At 44.8% G+C, this 12,834-nt stretch overlaps 1 pseudogene; it reads right to left on the reverse strand.

Annotated features, from left to right (window-relative positions):
- LOC141917622 (pikachurin-like) overlaps positions 1-12,834 on the reverse strand; it is an 85,683-nt pseudogene that overhangs the window by 59,102 nt on the left and 13,747 nt on the right.

Below are 12,834 nucleotides of genomic sequence, written 5' to 3' on the forward strand. Positions count from 1 at the left end.
TTGCCTCTTTAAACAAATCTTTGCTTCCTGAATGACCCCGCTTTACATGCAGCCATTCCAGTAAGTGTTCCCATTTCTCCTCCTCACCTTCTGTAGCAGTTCTCATCAAACGAGTCATGGAATCCACCTGGTTGTTTAGCAGGTGGGAAGGGTGATTTCCCATCTGGTGTGCAGTAACCCATCCTACTAAAAAGGACTTCCATTTTGCAACGTTTAAGATTCCTCCCACTTCTCACGCTGCCACACTGGTACCCGATTTACTTCCCAGTGGTTTTGTTCCCAAAATGTGAGCCATTCGGTACATCCCTTGAATACGCCATAGGAGTCTGTGTAAAGAAATCCTGGTTCTGCAGTCTCAGCTTCTTTAACAATCACGCTTCATACCGCTGTTAACTCTCCCACCTGAGCACTTCCCCCACCCTCTGTTATGATTCGGTCCCCCGAGTCAACATGCAGTGCTACTGCTCGGTATTTCCATACCTTTCCCTCTCTTCTAGAAGATGCATTGGTGAACCATACATTCTTTAGGTGGGTTTCAAATGGGGGAGCAGGTTTTATGTATGAGGGAGGGGGTTCAGGGTGATCGGAGGGTGGATCTTGTATTTTGAGCACTTTGGGTCCCCCCTCCTCTATCTGATACGTTTGGCAGTAATGATCTAATTGTGCATACCACTTCCTCACTGTGTCTCACTGCGCAACCCCCACAGGAGGGGGGGTTCTGGACAGTACTGATTTCAGGACCTTAAAGGGTCCTCATAGAATGACTGGTTGCTGCCGTATGATTTTTTCGGCTTCCTGCAAAGCTAGGCTATCCACAAAAGGCCCTTCTCCCAGATCAAGTAACGCTTTTCTGCATCTTTGAAACTGTGTGAATAAAACCCTATATGGTGGGTTGTACCCTCCAGCACACATTGCCACATATGTATGGATAGTCCATGAATTGCAAAACCCCACTCAATTTGGAATGGATCTGTTGGATGTATCGGCCCTAAAGCCTGATATACTCCAGCCTCAAAGATTAACAGCTTTAAGGCTTCTTCATGGACAGGAGTCCAGTCCCAAATAGTCCTTTTGTGTGTCAAATCATATAAAGGACGAGCTATGATGGAAAAATTGGGGATATGTTTCCTCCAAAATACCAGCAAGCCTAGGGCATGTTGCAGCTCCTTCTTATTTTCAGGGCTCTTTACCTCTTCCAGGGTAGTTAAAGTTTCAGGGGGAATACACACTGTTCCTCCCTGCCACCAAATACCCAGAAACTTTACCTCAGAGGATGGGAGTTGTACCTTTTCGGCTGGAATTTGGAGCCCTAAATTTTCTAGGTGGGTGATTATCTCTGTCTGGGTCTGTCCCACTGCAGCAGCATCAGAGCCACCAATCAGAACATCATCAATATATTGATATATCCTGACCCCTTCCCTTGGAGGGATTTGAGCAAGCTCCTGTGCTAGTGCATAATGAGCGATGGTCGGCGAATGGCAGTATCCCTGGGGGAGACGTGTAAAAGTAAATTGCACGCCTTCCCATGTAAAGGCAAAGCCATCTCTGTCTGCCTCCTGTATGGGGACCATAAAGAACATATCTTTTACATCAATAGTTGCAAAGATCTGGTGGGCTTGTTCCTGTATGGTTGCAATCAGTTCAGCTATGTTAGGCACTGCAGCTGTTAGAGGACCTGTATTGGCATTTAATCGCCGATAGTCAATTGTCTGTCGCCACTTTCCGTTAGGTTTACGGACTGGCCACACTGGGGAATTATAGGGTGAGTGAGTTGGAACGATTATCCCTTGCTCCTGCAGCTCTGCTATTACCGGAGTGATCCCCTCCCTTGCACCTAACGGTAAGGCGTAAGGTTTCACATTAACAGTTTTAGAAGGAGGAAGCGCAGGCGCTTGCTCTAAAAGTCTTATAGAGGCAGTTGGGGACCCAAATTTCCATTCCCTTCCTTTTCAATCCACCCAGGCTTGTCCCTTCAATAGGTCAAGTCTGTTTTGCTGATTAGGGGTACCAATTAAACTGAGACACCAGAGTGAAAAGAGCAGGTGTATTTTACTAGAAATAACTAAATAATATAGCAGAATAATACAAAAAACATACAGTAAGAAAAGACAGAATAGTGCAATCAAACAAATAGGAAAATACAGGGTAATGCATCAAATCATTACTACATATATAGGATTCATCTATAGGTCAACTCAGGCTTGGGCCTGTTGTCCAAGCCTTAGCACTTCAATCAGTCCTTTGACCTATAGGTGAATCATGGTTGTCAAACCATTTCTATGGTTAGTGACCTTAGTTTTCGTTCATCAGCTGATGATGTCTTGTCAGGCATGTCCCAATCCAATATTGGGGAGGGTTCTTAAATGATCCTAGGAGTGAAATTAAGACACAAACGACATTAGATGCCATAAAATCTTGTAAGCTCTATTTCCTGTAACAAGCGATAATAGCGATAGGACAGAGGGAAGAAGAAAGAAAAAGTCAGAATACCTAAGCAAGAAAATGGAAGAGATGCAGCAAAATCATTTACCACCATCATGAATCCAGCGATGTCCTGTTGGCTTGGTCTCTCCTGAAATCCCAGCTCCGAGCCCTAAGAGAGGAGTACGCAGTCCTTTTATTGTCCCAGTCCTCACAATTTCTCCAAAGAGTCCGCCCATTTCCACAGAGCTCATTCTCATACGTGCTGCCCCGTGCTCCTCCATGCGTGTGTGCCCATGTGTTCACAGTGGTCGTGCTTGAGGGGTGGGGGGAGTGTCGGCCTGCGGCATCTTTAGCCTCCGCACCCCTTCCTCACCCTGATTTCTTCTCCACCCGGCTCGTGCGCAAGCGCAGCTTGGCAGGCACTGCCAAGGATGTTGTTGTTCTGGCTTCAGGCAGATATGGTGGTTTCTTCGGGGACAATTCATCTCCTTCAGAGCGTACTCCTCCACGGCGACAGGATGTTGAGGCCAGGTAGTGGTAGTAGTGCAGTAGCAATGTCGAGACAAGCACAATGTCTCACACTGCCCCGTGGCTCGACATTGCTGCCCTCGTGGTGGTGCGAAAGATAGAGATATAAAGAGAGAGAGAAAGAAAGGACAGAAATAGCGCACAACACGATAACTAACAAAATTTCTGCCTAACGTATAACTAATAACATCTTTAACAGATATATACATTTTCCGTTAATAAACATGTAACTAACAATATATTTAACAAATACGAATATCTTCAGTTGACAAGCATATAGCTAACAACATCTCTAACAAACATGTCATGCTCAAAATTAACTAACTCTACAAAACCAAAACATTCTATAAACTGAATTTAAGGTTGGGAGGAAGCAGTAGAAGAACATGACGGCAGTTAACATGGTGGACAAAAAAGAACTATTAGAAGAGCAATTAAGATAATAGCTAAAAAAGTAAAGGCTATAAAGTGAATTGGAATCACCACTAACATGTGATCCATTATTTTTCCGCGGTTCTGGCAATGTACCACTGAGTGTTTGCGGCCCTGGCAGTCCACGTGGTCTGTTGCCCTGCTCTGCCGAAGTTGGGGTCAGCATACGCAGCAGGAAAATCGATTTCCACGCCCCCTTATCCTAAAGCACATGTGTCATCTGGGCCTAGAAACTTCTATCCCAGATTTAAACAAAGGTAAATGAGCAATAACACTACAAATAACAAATAAAACAATATTAACACTAACAATGGTTAACAACATTCTAATCAACCATATAATAAAGGTAACAGTAACAATAACAATATCAATTAACAATATTTTAATTAAATATATTTAACAAAAATGTATCCCAGGCCGGGCCTAAGGATGTGCTTCTGGTCCTTGGGGATTGGGGTGAGAAGGTGGTTGTCTGCATGAACAAGTACAATTACAAGACAGTTTACATGGACACTGACAAGACGAACACATACATGTCACAAGGGAAAATATTCTAGATTTTGTTGTCAGTTGTGGAGCTGAAGATGGTGGTCTGGCTCACTGGAGCTGGGGGTCTTCCTACACAGCAGGAAAATGGATTTCCATGCCCCCAGCCCAGAGCGCATGTGTAGTTTAGGCCTTCATACCTCCCTCTCGCCTTCATGGGCCCAGTAATGACCTTTTAAAGCCCAGGCCCCATTAGCGGAGGGACCTTCCCCTGATTTGGTGTCTGTTGTTTGCTCATAATACTGGTAACAGAATGACCTAAATCCACAAATTTGTTTTCCTCCCATTCTTGGTTAACACTTAGAAATCTGGAGCTTCCCCTGGGACCAAAGGAGAGGGGAACAGTCACCCAAAGCAATTTTTGCAATGATAAACAATATAATCTAGAAATATTAATAAGACAATGAACATCAACACTATACAAAAATTTAAATTTACATAAGGATCTTTCATCGTGACTCAGGATATCTGACTCGGGGAGGGGTTTACCTGCAAGAAAAAGGAAAGAAAAGCTTCTCGGTTCATTTTGAGAACCGGAAGTGGGTTATAATTAGAAAGATAGAATAATGTACCTTGTATTAATTTTGTGCTCCTTTCCATGAGCATCTTTGGCTTTCCAGGTGTACTTGTTTATTGGGGTATCCAATACCAATGGTACTGCTCCCACCGTGGGGAGTTCGACTAAGACAGGTTGTCCTGGCAAAGGAGATGGATTTCTGGGGTGGTCAGAGTCATGTGCGGCTGGCATGATTGTTGGAGCTTTTGCACAGAATGCTGTGTTCTTTGGGCATCCATTTATTTTCTTGCGGTACAGCAAAATCCAGATTTTTTTGTCAGGCTTTAGGCAGTATTTCTCAATGCCCGCAATGCCACTGAATTCCCAGAAACTTCACTGTCTCAGACGGTTCTTGGATTTCTTCAGGGTTAATTTCCCAACCCTTCTGTTTCATATGATCTACCACTAATTCAAGAACGTGTTGTACTTCCTCCTCATCATTTCCTTGAATCAAAATATCATCTATATAGTGGCTTAATTGTGTGTGAGGAAGCAGCTGTATTTCATTTATGTGTTCAGCTACAATTCTATGACAGATAGTGGGGCTATGCAACCACCCTTGTGAAAGCAAATTGGTCCCAATGCTCTTCTGCAATCGGGATGGTAAAAATTACATTTACCAAATCTATTACAGTGTACTGAGTTCCTGGATGTTTCTGAACTTCTTCTATTAAAGTGACAGTGTCTGGCACAGCTGCTGCAAGCGGTGCAGTATGTTTGTTTAGTTCTTTAAAATCCACTGTCATTCTCTAGGATCCATCACTTTTCTTGACAGGCCACACCAGACTGCCACCTCAAAACTTCTACATCTAATAAATCTCTAATTGTCTGTGATATCTCTTCATGTCCTCCCAGAATTCTATATTGCCTCATTGTGACTAACTTAGTTGCAGCCAGGATCTGCACAGGAGGCATTTTTACTTTGCTGACCTTAACAGGTCTGGCACTAATACAGGGTTTAACTCCAAATTGATACTGACTATCAGAAAGATTTAAAGTTAGTCTTTTTAGAATGTCTATACCTATTATATATTCAGGAATGGGGACAATCATGACTGAATACAATTGTTTTGGGGGGTTTCCTATTTCATTTCTATTTGTGTTTGTGCAGCTTTAATTTATTTTCCTCCTAAACCTGTAATAATTATAGGTTGTCCTTTAAATTTCTTGGGGTTCCCATATATTAAGGAGGCCTCCGCTCTAGTGTCAATTAAGGCATTTACAGTTTGTGGGGACCAGTTGTTCTAAACCAAAACCAACCAACCAACCAACCAAACAGACTCTAAGCTCTACATGGGGCCATCGGTCCTTCTGCACCCACCGCCCTGGAGCTTGGCCATTAATTCATATGTGCTGATTATAATATTGATTCCCCTCCCTTGCCTCCCGCAAAGGGTACAAGTCAGAGAAGAGTGCCCAATCCTCTTTCACCCCCCGGAACCAGTGATCCACTCACAGGGGGCCCTCTGCGAGCAGATGGAGGGTCCCGTCGAGGGTCAAGAGTTGGCGCCGTAGGCTGAGTTGTCCCTGCCTTCTTGGCCTGTGAATTTTGTACTTATTTGTTGGGTTTATTCAGCCCTCTCTGTTTATATATCTTTCACAATTCTGGGGTCGAAATTCCATCAATTTTATCACGGGGTATACCATCCCCTAGTAAATCAGTAAACTTTTCCTTATGAGAAATCCTGTTTTCACTGCCTTTAGGGCTGTCTCGAATATCTCGATTGTCTACACTCCTTCGAGGGCCCCACTCATCAAGGTCACGTAACTGTTGCACTTTTTCTATTACTTCATCGAGGGGATCCCCCATTTCATTAATGAGGAGGGGCATAATTACATTTTTATATGCCGGTGGAGTGGTTTTAATCACTCCGTTTCTCATAGTGACCGACAAAGGATGTCACATCATAGAGTCAGCATCTCCTACAAAAATAGCTGCTTTCATCCCTTCCTCTTTCATTCGCTGTATACAATCTCGCAAAGTATACCACTGACGGTCAGATGCCAGCCAATCATTCTCTGTAGGATATTTGGTATTACATCCCAGAGCAGCCAATGCTAACAAATTAATATCCTGAGAGTTGCTTTGAAATGCATCCTGCACAAGAGAATCTGAACTTAAAATCAAAAACCTTTTAGAATCTCCTGCGTCTAGGGTTACCCCTGCCACTCCCTGATCCTGCAAACGTGCCATCCAAGAGAGCAAGGATTCCCCCGGTCTCTGCTTAAATCTTCCAATTATATCGTTTACTTCATACTGTGTGTAATCCTCTATCATATCCTTCCTCACAGCTTGCCCAATATTAGGATCTCTACCGGGATCCCACTGCACACACACTTCTGCAATCACCACATGCACTTTCTTACGATTCACTCGCCCTCTCCTTCTCCTATACTTATATTGTGCTACTCGCACTGTGGCTTTCTTTGCCACTGTCTGATAAGTATCCAGCTTATCAGCAAGCAACTTATTCTGGCATTGCAACATCATTATTTGACTCTGCAAATCACACATCTGTCGCTCCATCTGGGAGCGCTCTAACAACAGCCTCTCTTTACTCTGGTGTTGTTTTCTACATGCAGTTAACAAAATCCACCCTTGTTTACTTAAATTTGTAGTTTCTTTTCCTTTTCAATAGGTATCTTTTCATACAATTTAAAACATCCAATGGTTACTTTAAATAATGGCATTTTTGTCGGATCCCACTTCTGGAACCAGTTTATGTTTTGCTGATCAGGGATATCAATTAAACTCAGACACCAGAGTGAAAAGATCAGGCATATTTTAGCAGAAATAACTGAATAATATAGCAGAATAATACAAAAAACCTACAGTAAGAAAAGACAGAATAGTGCACTCAAACAAACAGGAAAATACAGGGTAATGCATCAAATCATTACTACATGAGAGAGAGAATAGTGATTAAGAAAGATCCATCACCACTTGCATACGTTACCATCATCCAGACCCGCAGGCGCTGGGCAGCCCCGGTTACAGCGAGGATTTGGAGAGCCTGTCCCGGCAAGTGGGAAATCCTACGCGGTGCGTCCACCCGTAGGTGAGGCTTCCAAAGTCGCTGTGAGCGGGTCCAGCCTTATATACCTAAAAATCAGTAAGCCAGAATAGCTGGCACCTTTGTTTTAAGCGGAAATATCTGGTTTCAATCTCACATTAGACTCCCCCAGAGCCTGGGAGAAGCTAAAGGAGTTTTTCTGCTTATCTAATTGGATTATGAGAAAGGTCTCATATCAGGCCACAGTGTCAGACAACTGTCTCCATGACCCTGTTATTTTATCCACACACAAAGAAAGATAAATATACATTCAAGACAGCTACATCTTCCATACATATTTCACTAATGATTACATACTGAGTTAGCAGCTTTGGCTCAGGGCCTGTTGTTCAGGCTTCAATACACATCAGAATAGGTGGTTTGTTATAACTTAGTGTGAGAGACGAGAAACCAGGCCTGCGAGAAACTAAGAAAAACAGCCTGACAAAGATAAAAAGGTTGAGGCTGATCTAAGGAATGCCTCAAACACTCAAAAGACAAAACTATGAGTCACAGGGTGCATTCTGTGGAGGTCAAAGCTGCTAAGTCTGCCCCAATAACACAGGATGCAGCTGGAGGAGGGAGCCCTGTGGAGACAGGACGGCTCTGCTCTGGTGCACCTGGCCAAATTTCAAGGGCCATCTGTCCGGTGAATGACCTTTGCTTCATTATCCACAAAATGCATATTAAAGTTAACACCCCTCAATATGCTAATGAGGGCTAACATGATCATGCTAATTACATCATCCCATGAAACACCTTACCCCTCCCCGTACATGGGATACGTAGGTGTGTGGGTCGACCTAGGGGACGGACCCAAGGAAAGTGGGTATAAATCAAGGGGGGGGAAAGAAAGCGGGGGGGCCTGGAGAGTGCAGTGAAGCAAAGAAGACGGATGCAAGCGAAGAAGACGGATGCCACCTGGAACCCTCGCTGGCGGGATCAGCGCAGAAACCCAGACCGGTGATCTGTATTTCCCCATTCCCTCTATCTCCCTCTTTTCCCTTTCCCATTAAGCAATGCAAGGCATATTGTATTGCTTGCCACAGCTTGCTATATACTTAGCCAATTATCGTGTGTTCAATTAGTACATTGTGGGTAGTTAACAAATGTTTGGACTTGGAGACTTGTTGTTCGCTCCATTGTGGATTTGCGAATCTGAGTCACTTGTCCCCCTCATCTGAGCGGGATGTGACACTTAGTATAATATCTATTAGTACATGGCTATCAGTTATAAAATATACAGGATGCATCTATAGGTCAAAACTGGTTTGGGCCTGTTGTCCAAGCCTTAGCACTTCACAAGATACAGGATATTTGTGAGGAAATTTCCCAGGATCATAATAGCCTCTGTTGCAGTTTCATTCCCAGGTAACCAGCATTTCACCTGAGCAGTCGACTGTGGCTTAGAGTCCCCGAAAACATCTGTAACCCAGATCTGCTTTTTGTCAGCAATTATGCCATTCTGCTTGGCAACATCAGCTTGGAGAGCTGAAATCTGAGCACCCGTATCTACTAGAAATGTAACTGGAGTTTTAAAGGGACCGAGCGGAAAGGTAATCAACAAGTCTCCTTTAGTATTCTCTGTGAGCCTCCTTAAGTGGACCCACCCACCATCCCCCGGCTCACTTACTGGGGATGGCGCGTCCACTTTCCCGACACTAAATCAATCAAGTCCTCCTCAGGGGCAGTTGGTGTTTGAGAAGCAATTACCACCATCTCGTTAGGTTTCAGTTCTGTCCCTCCCCTCTCCTGAAAGGTCTGCTCGGTTGTGGGGGTGTGGTGGTTTAGTCCCTGCCGGGGTTCGAGACCATGCAGCCGCTGCCCCTCCCCCACAAAGGGAGTGAAATACAAACCCCGGGGCTGAGATAAGGAGAGGTTTAATACAACAGTGCAACAGCAACAAAACAAACAACAACAATAACAATAACAGTAATAACAATGAACAGAGCAAGATATCTACCGATACAGCAGTGAGAGCAGAGAGATGGCATAACACACACGTTAACCGATTCTCCCGCACTCCCGCGCTTCGGCGCACGGAGGTGACGTCAGCATGGTATTGAATAACCCGGCTAGAGCTTCCCCCCACTGCTGGGGAAACTTAACCCTAACCTAGCTAAACCAGGACAGGGGGGCAGCTTCCTTTTGTCTTTCCAGGCTCGAATGAGCTTTTCTAAAACTGTAGTAGGCATACCATCCATTAACTCTTGGGGAATCCCCTGTCCAATTCCCTCAGTACACAAGAGGTTTCTCTTTGTTCTTAATACATGCGGAGGGGAAGGAGATGAATTTTCCTGTTTTTCCACTCTGCGTACAGAGGGCTTAGGTTTACCTGTTCCCCCAGTAAGGCCCATTCTCCAGCTGTAATTAATTAATTCTTGAGCTATCCTCCCCAAGTCATGGGTCCTCCCCCTGCCCATCCACCCTCATGGGGCTAATGAATTCCACAAACGATCTTGTAATTGTACTGCATGTGATTTCAAAGAGTCCAGCAAGCCCTGAATCAGGGGAGTCATTTGATCAGGGTTAGCAACTAATAGCATCGGGGAAGGCTGCTCCTGAACTAAATGCCTGTCATGCATTAACTGGAGACAAACAGCCTTCTGCAGACTTTCGGTCAAATAATTTATGGTTGGGGTCTCAATATATACTGGATCCCCCCTTTCCAAGGGGTCCAGACCCCAGCCCAATAAGCAGCTTGTTGAGTTAACGACCACGGCTCTCTCTGGTCGTCAGTAACTAAGAAAACCCCTGGCCCCCAGTACCCCTGGGCCTCATCTTCTGATAACAAGATTTGGTCGCCACCAGTCAAAGATACCCTCCACACATATTCAGTCTCGGTTTCCTGAGCTCATCTGGTATATTTCTCCTGAATTTCCGCAAGCTCAGTCGCTGGATATGGTGTAGTTCGAATGGTGACCTGCGGAGCTCTTCCACCCTGACCCTCGGTGGTCTCCGTTTTAATTAATGGTCTTAAATTTGCCCCTTCATTTTCGGGGTAAAAAATTTTTCGGCTTATCTCTAAATCCTTTGTTGGATACAAGGGTCTGGCTGCTGCTTTTGCCAGACTCGTAACTCCCTGTTCACTATCCAGAACAGAGCTGAGATCTGTCCATTTGTGGGTTTCTTGTTCATTCCCCTCTAATTTGGACCGTGAGATTTTTTCACGGTCCAAGTCATCCAACAGAGCCGTGTGGAGTCGCTGAGTGGTGTTATGCTCAGTGGCTAATTGTTTTTTCAAAACGTCAATTTGCTCTTGCAAGAATTTAGCTTTTTGTTCAGTAACATTACGTTCCTCAACCAATTGATCCTGGAGAGCGTTTACCAGATCTTGCAAGGATTTCATAATTTCCCCTTCTAATTCTTTGTTAAAATGTTTATCTTTTTGGGCTGCAGTCAGTGCTGCCCCTAATACAGCGCACACTACAGCTTTTCCTTTGCCTGGTCGCGACCCTTGCAGCCCCGCAAGTGCACTGATATAGCTTGCCACTGCTTCAGGATTATGCCAATTATCGTGGGCCCAAACCTCTACTAAAGGAGGAGGACAAGCCTTATACTCCTTCAGTTTCTCAAAAATAGGGGAGCAGTCAAGCACCGACATTTCCCGGCCAGTCATGGCTTGCCGCTGCTTGAACCTCTCCTGTCTTAGAGCTGAGGGGTCACTTCCCGATTCTCCCTGTCCTTATTTATCGGATAGAGAATCAGTATCCCTCCGACCCTCTCCCAGCATATAGCTGAGGGGCCAATTCCCAGTTCTCCCTGTCCGAGTTTGTCGGATAGAGACCCAGTATCTCATAAGACTTTCCGACACCAAAGGGGATCCTGCCGACTACGCCAATTTTAATGTCACGTCCCGCTCAGACGAGGGGGACAAGTGACTCAGATTCGCAAATCCCCAATGGAGCGGACAACAAGTCTCCAAGTCCAAACATTTATTAACTACCCACAATGTAGTAACTGAACACACGATAATTGGCTAAGTATATAGCAAGTTGTGGCAAGCAATACAATATGCCTTGCATTGCTTAATGGGAAAGGGAAAAGACAGAGATAGAGGGAATAGGGGAATACAGATCACCAGTCTGGGTTTCTGCCTTGAGCCCACCAGCGAGGGTTCCAGGAGGCAGCTGTCTTTTTTGCTTGCAGCTGTCTTCTTCGCTTCACTGCACTCTCCAGGCCCCCCCCTTTCTTTCCCCCCCCCTTGATTTATACCCACTTTCCTTGGGTCCGTCCCCTAGGTCGACCCACACACCTACGTATCCCATGTACGGGGAGGGGTAAGGTGTTTCATGGGATGATGTAATTAGCATGATCATGTTAGCCTTCGTTAGCATATTGAGGGGTGTTAACTTTAACATGCATTTTGTGGAAAATGAAGCAAAGGTCATTCACTGGACAGATGGCCCTTGAAATTTGGCCAGGTGCACCAGAGCAGAGCCGTCCTGTCTCCACAGGGCTCCCTCCTCCAGCTGCATCCTGTGTTATTGGGGCAGCCTTATCAGCTTCGACCTCCACAGAATGCACCCTGTGACTCATAGTTTTGTCTTTTGAGTGTTTGAGGCATTTCTTAGATCAGCCTCAACTTTTTTATCTTTGTCAGGCTGTTTTTCTTAGTCCGTGTTTCTTTCAGGCCTGGTTTTTCGTCTCTCACATATTTATAGAAACATTTTTTATTATCTTTTACCGCAGTAGCCAAATTAACTACTAGTTGGGCTTTGCCCCTGCATAACCTCATGACATTCTTGTAGTCCTCCTGAGTCACCTGCCCCTTCTTCCAAAGGTCAGAAACTCTCCTTTTTTCCCCTGTGTTCCAGTCAAATCTCTCTGTTCAGTCAGGATGGTCTTCTTCCCCACCAGCTTGTCTTTTGGCACATAGGGATGGTCTGCTTCTGTGCCTTTAAGATTTCCTTCTTGAAGAATGTTCACTTCTCCCATGGATAAGCACTGTGGCATCATTGGAAAGGAAACACAAGAAACACTGTATACCTGATAACAGCTGTTCCCGAGCCAGAGTCGAATCTGAACTCCACGTAACAAGCCACCATGTTAATGGAGTGGAAGTCCTTGCTGTCTGTGTTGTAGCTGTACAAAAGGACACTAGTCCCTAAATATGGAAAAAATGTCATCTCAAACTCCATGAAGGAAAGGTAATTCTGTGGTTCCAAGGACCAGGGTGTGCTAGCGAATGACCTCAAGGACTTGTTGAATTGATGTATGGCCAAGGTGAGTGCTGGAAATCGAGAATACACAAGCAGGTCACTTGAGGCTCAAAGGTAAGGGAGTGACTGCTAC

This window comes from Strix aluco, chromosome W, assembly GCF_031877795.1.
Source record: "Strix aluco isolate bStrAlu1 chromosome W, bStrAlu1.hap1, whole genome shotgun sequence".
Lineage (NCBI taxonomy): Eukaryota > Metazoa > Chordata > Aves > Strigiformes > Strigidae > Strix > Strix aluco.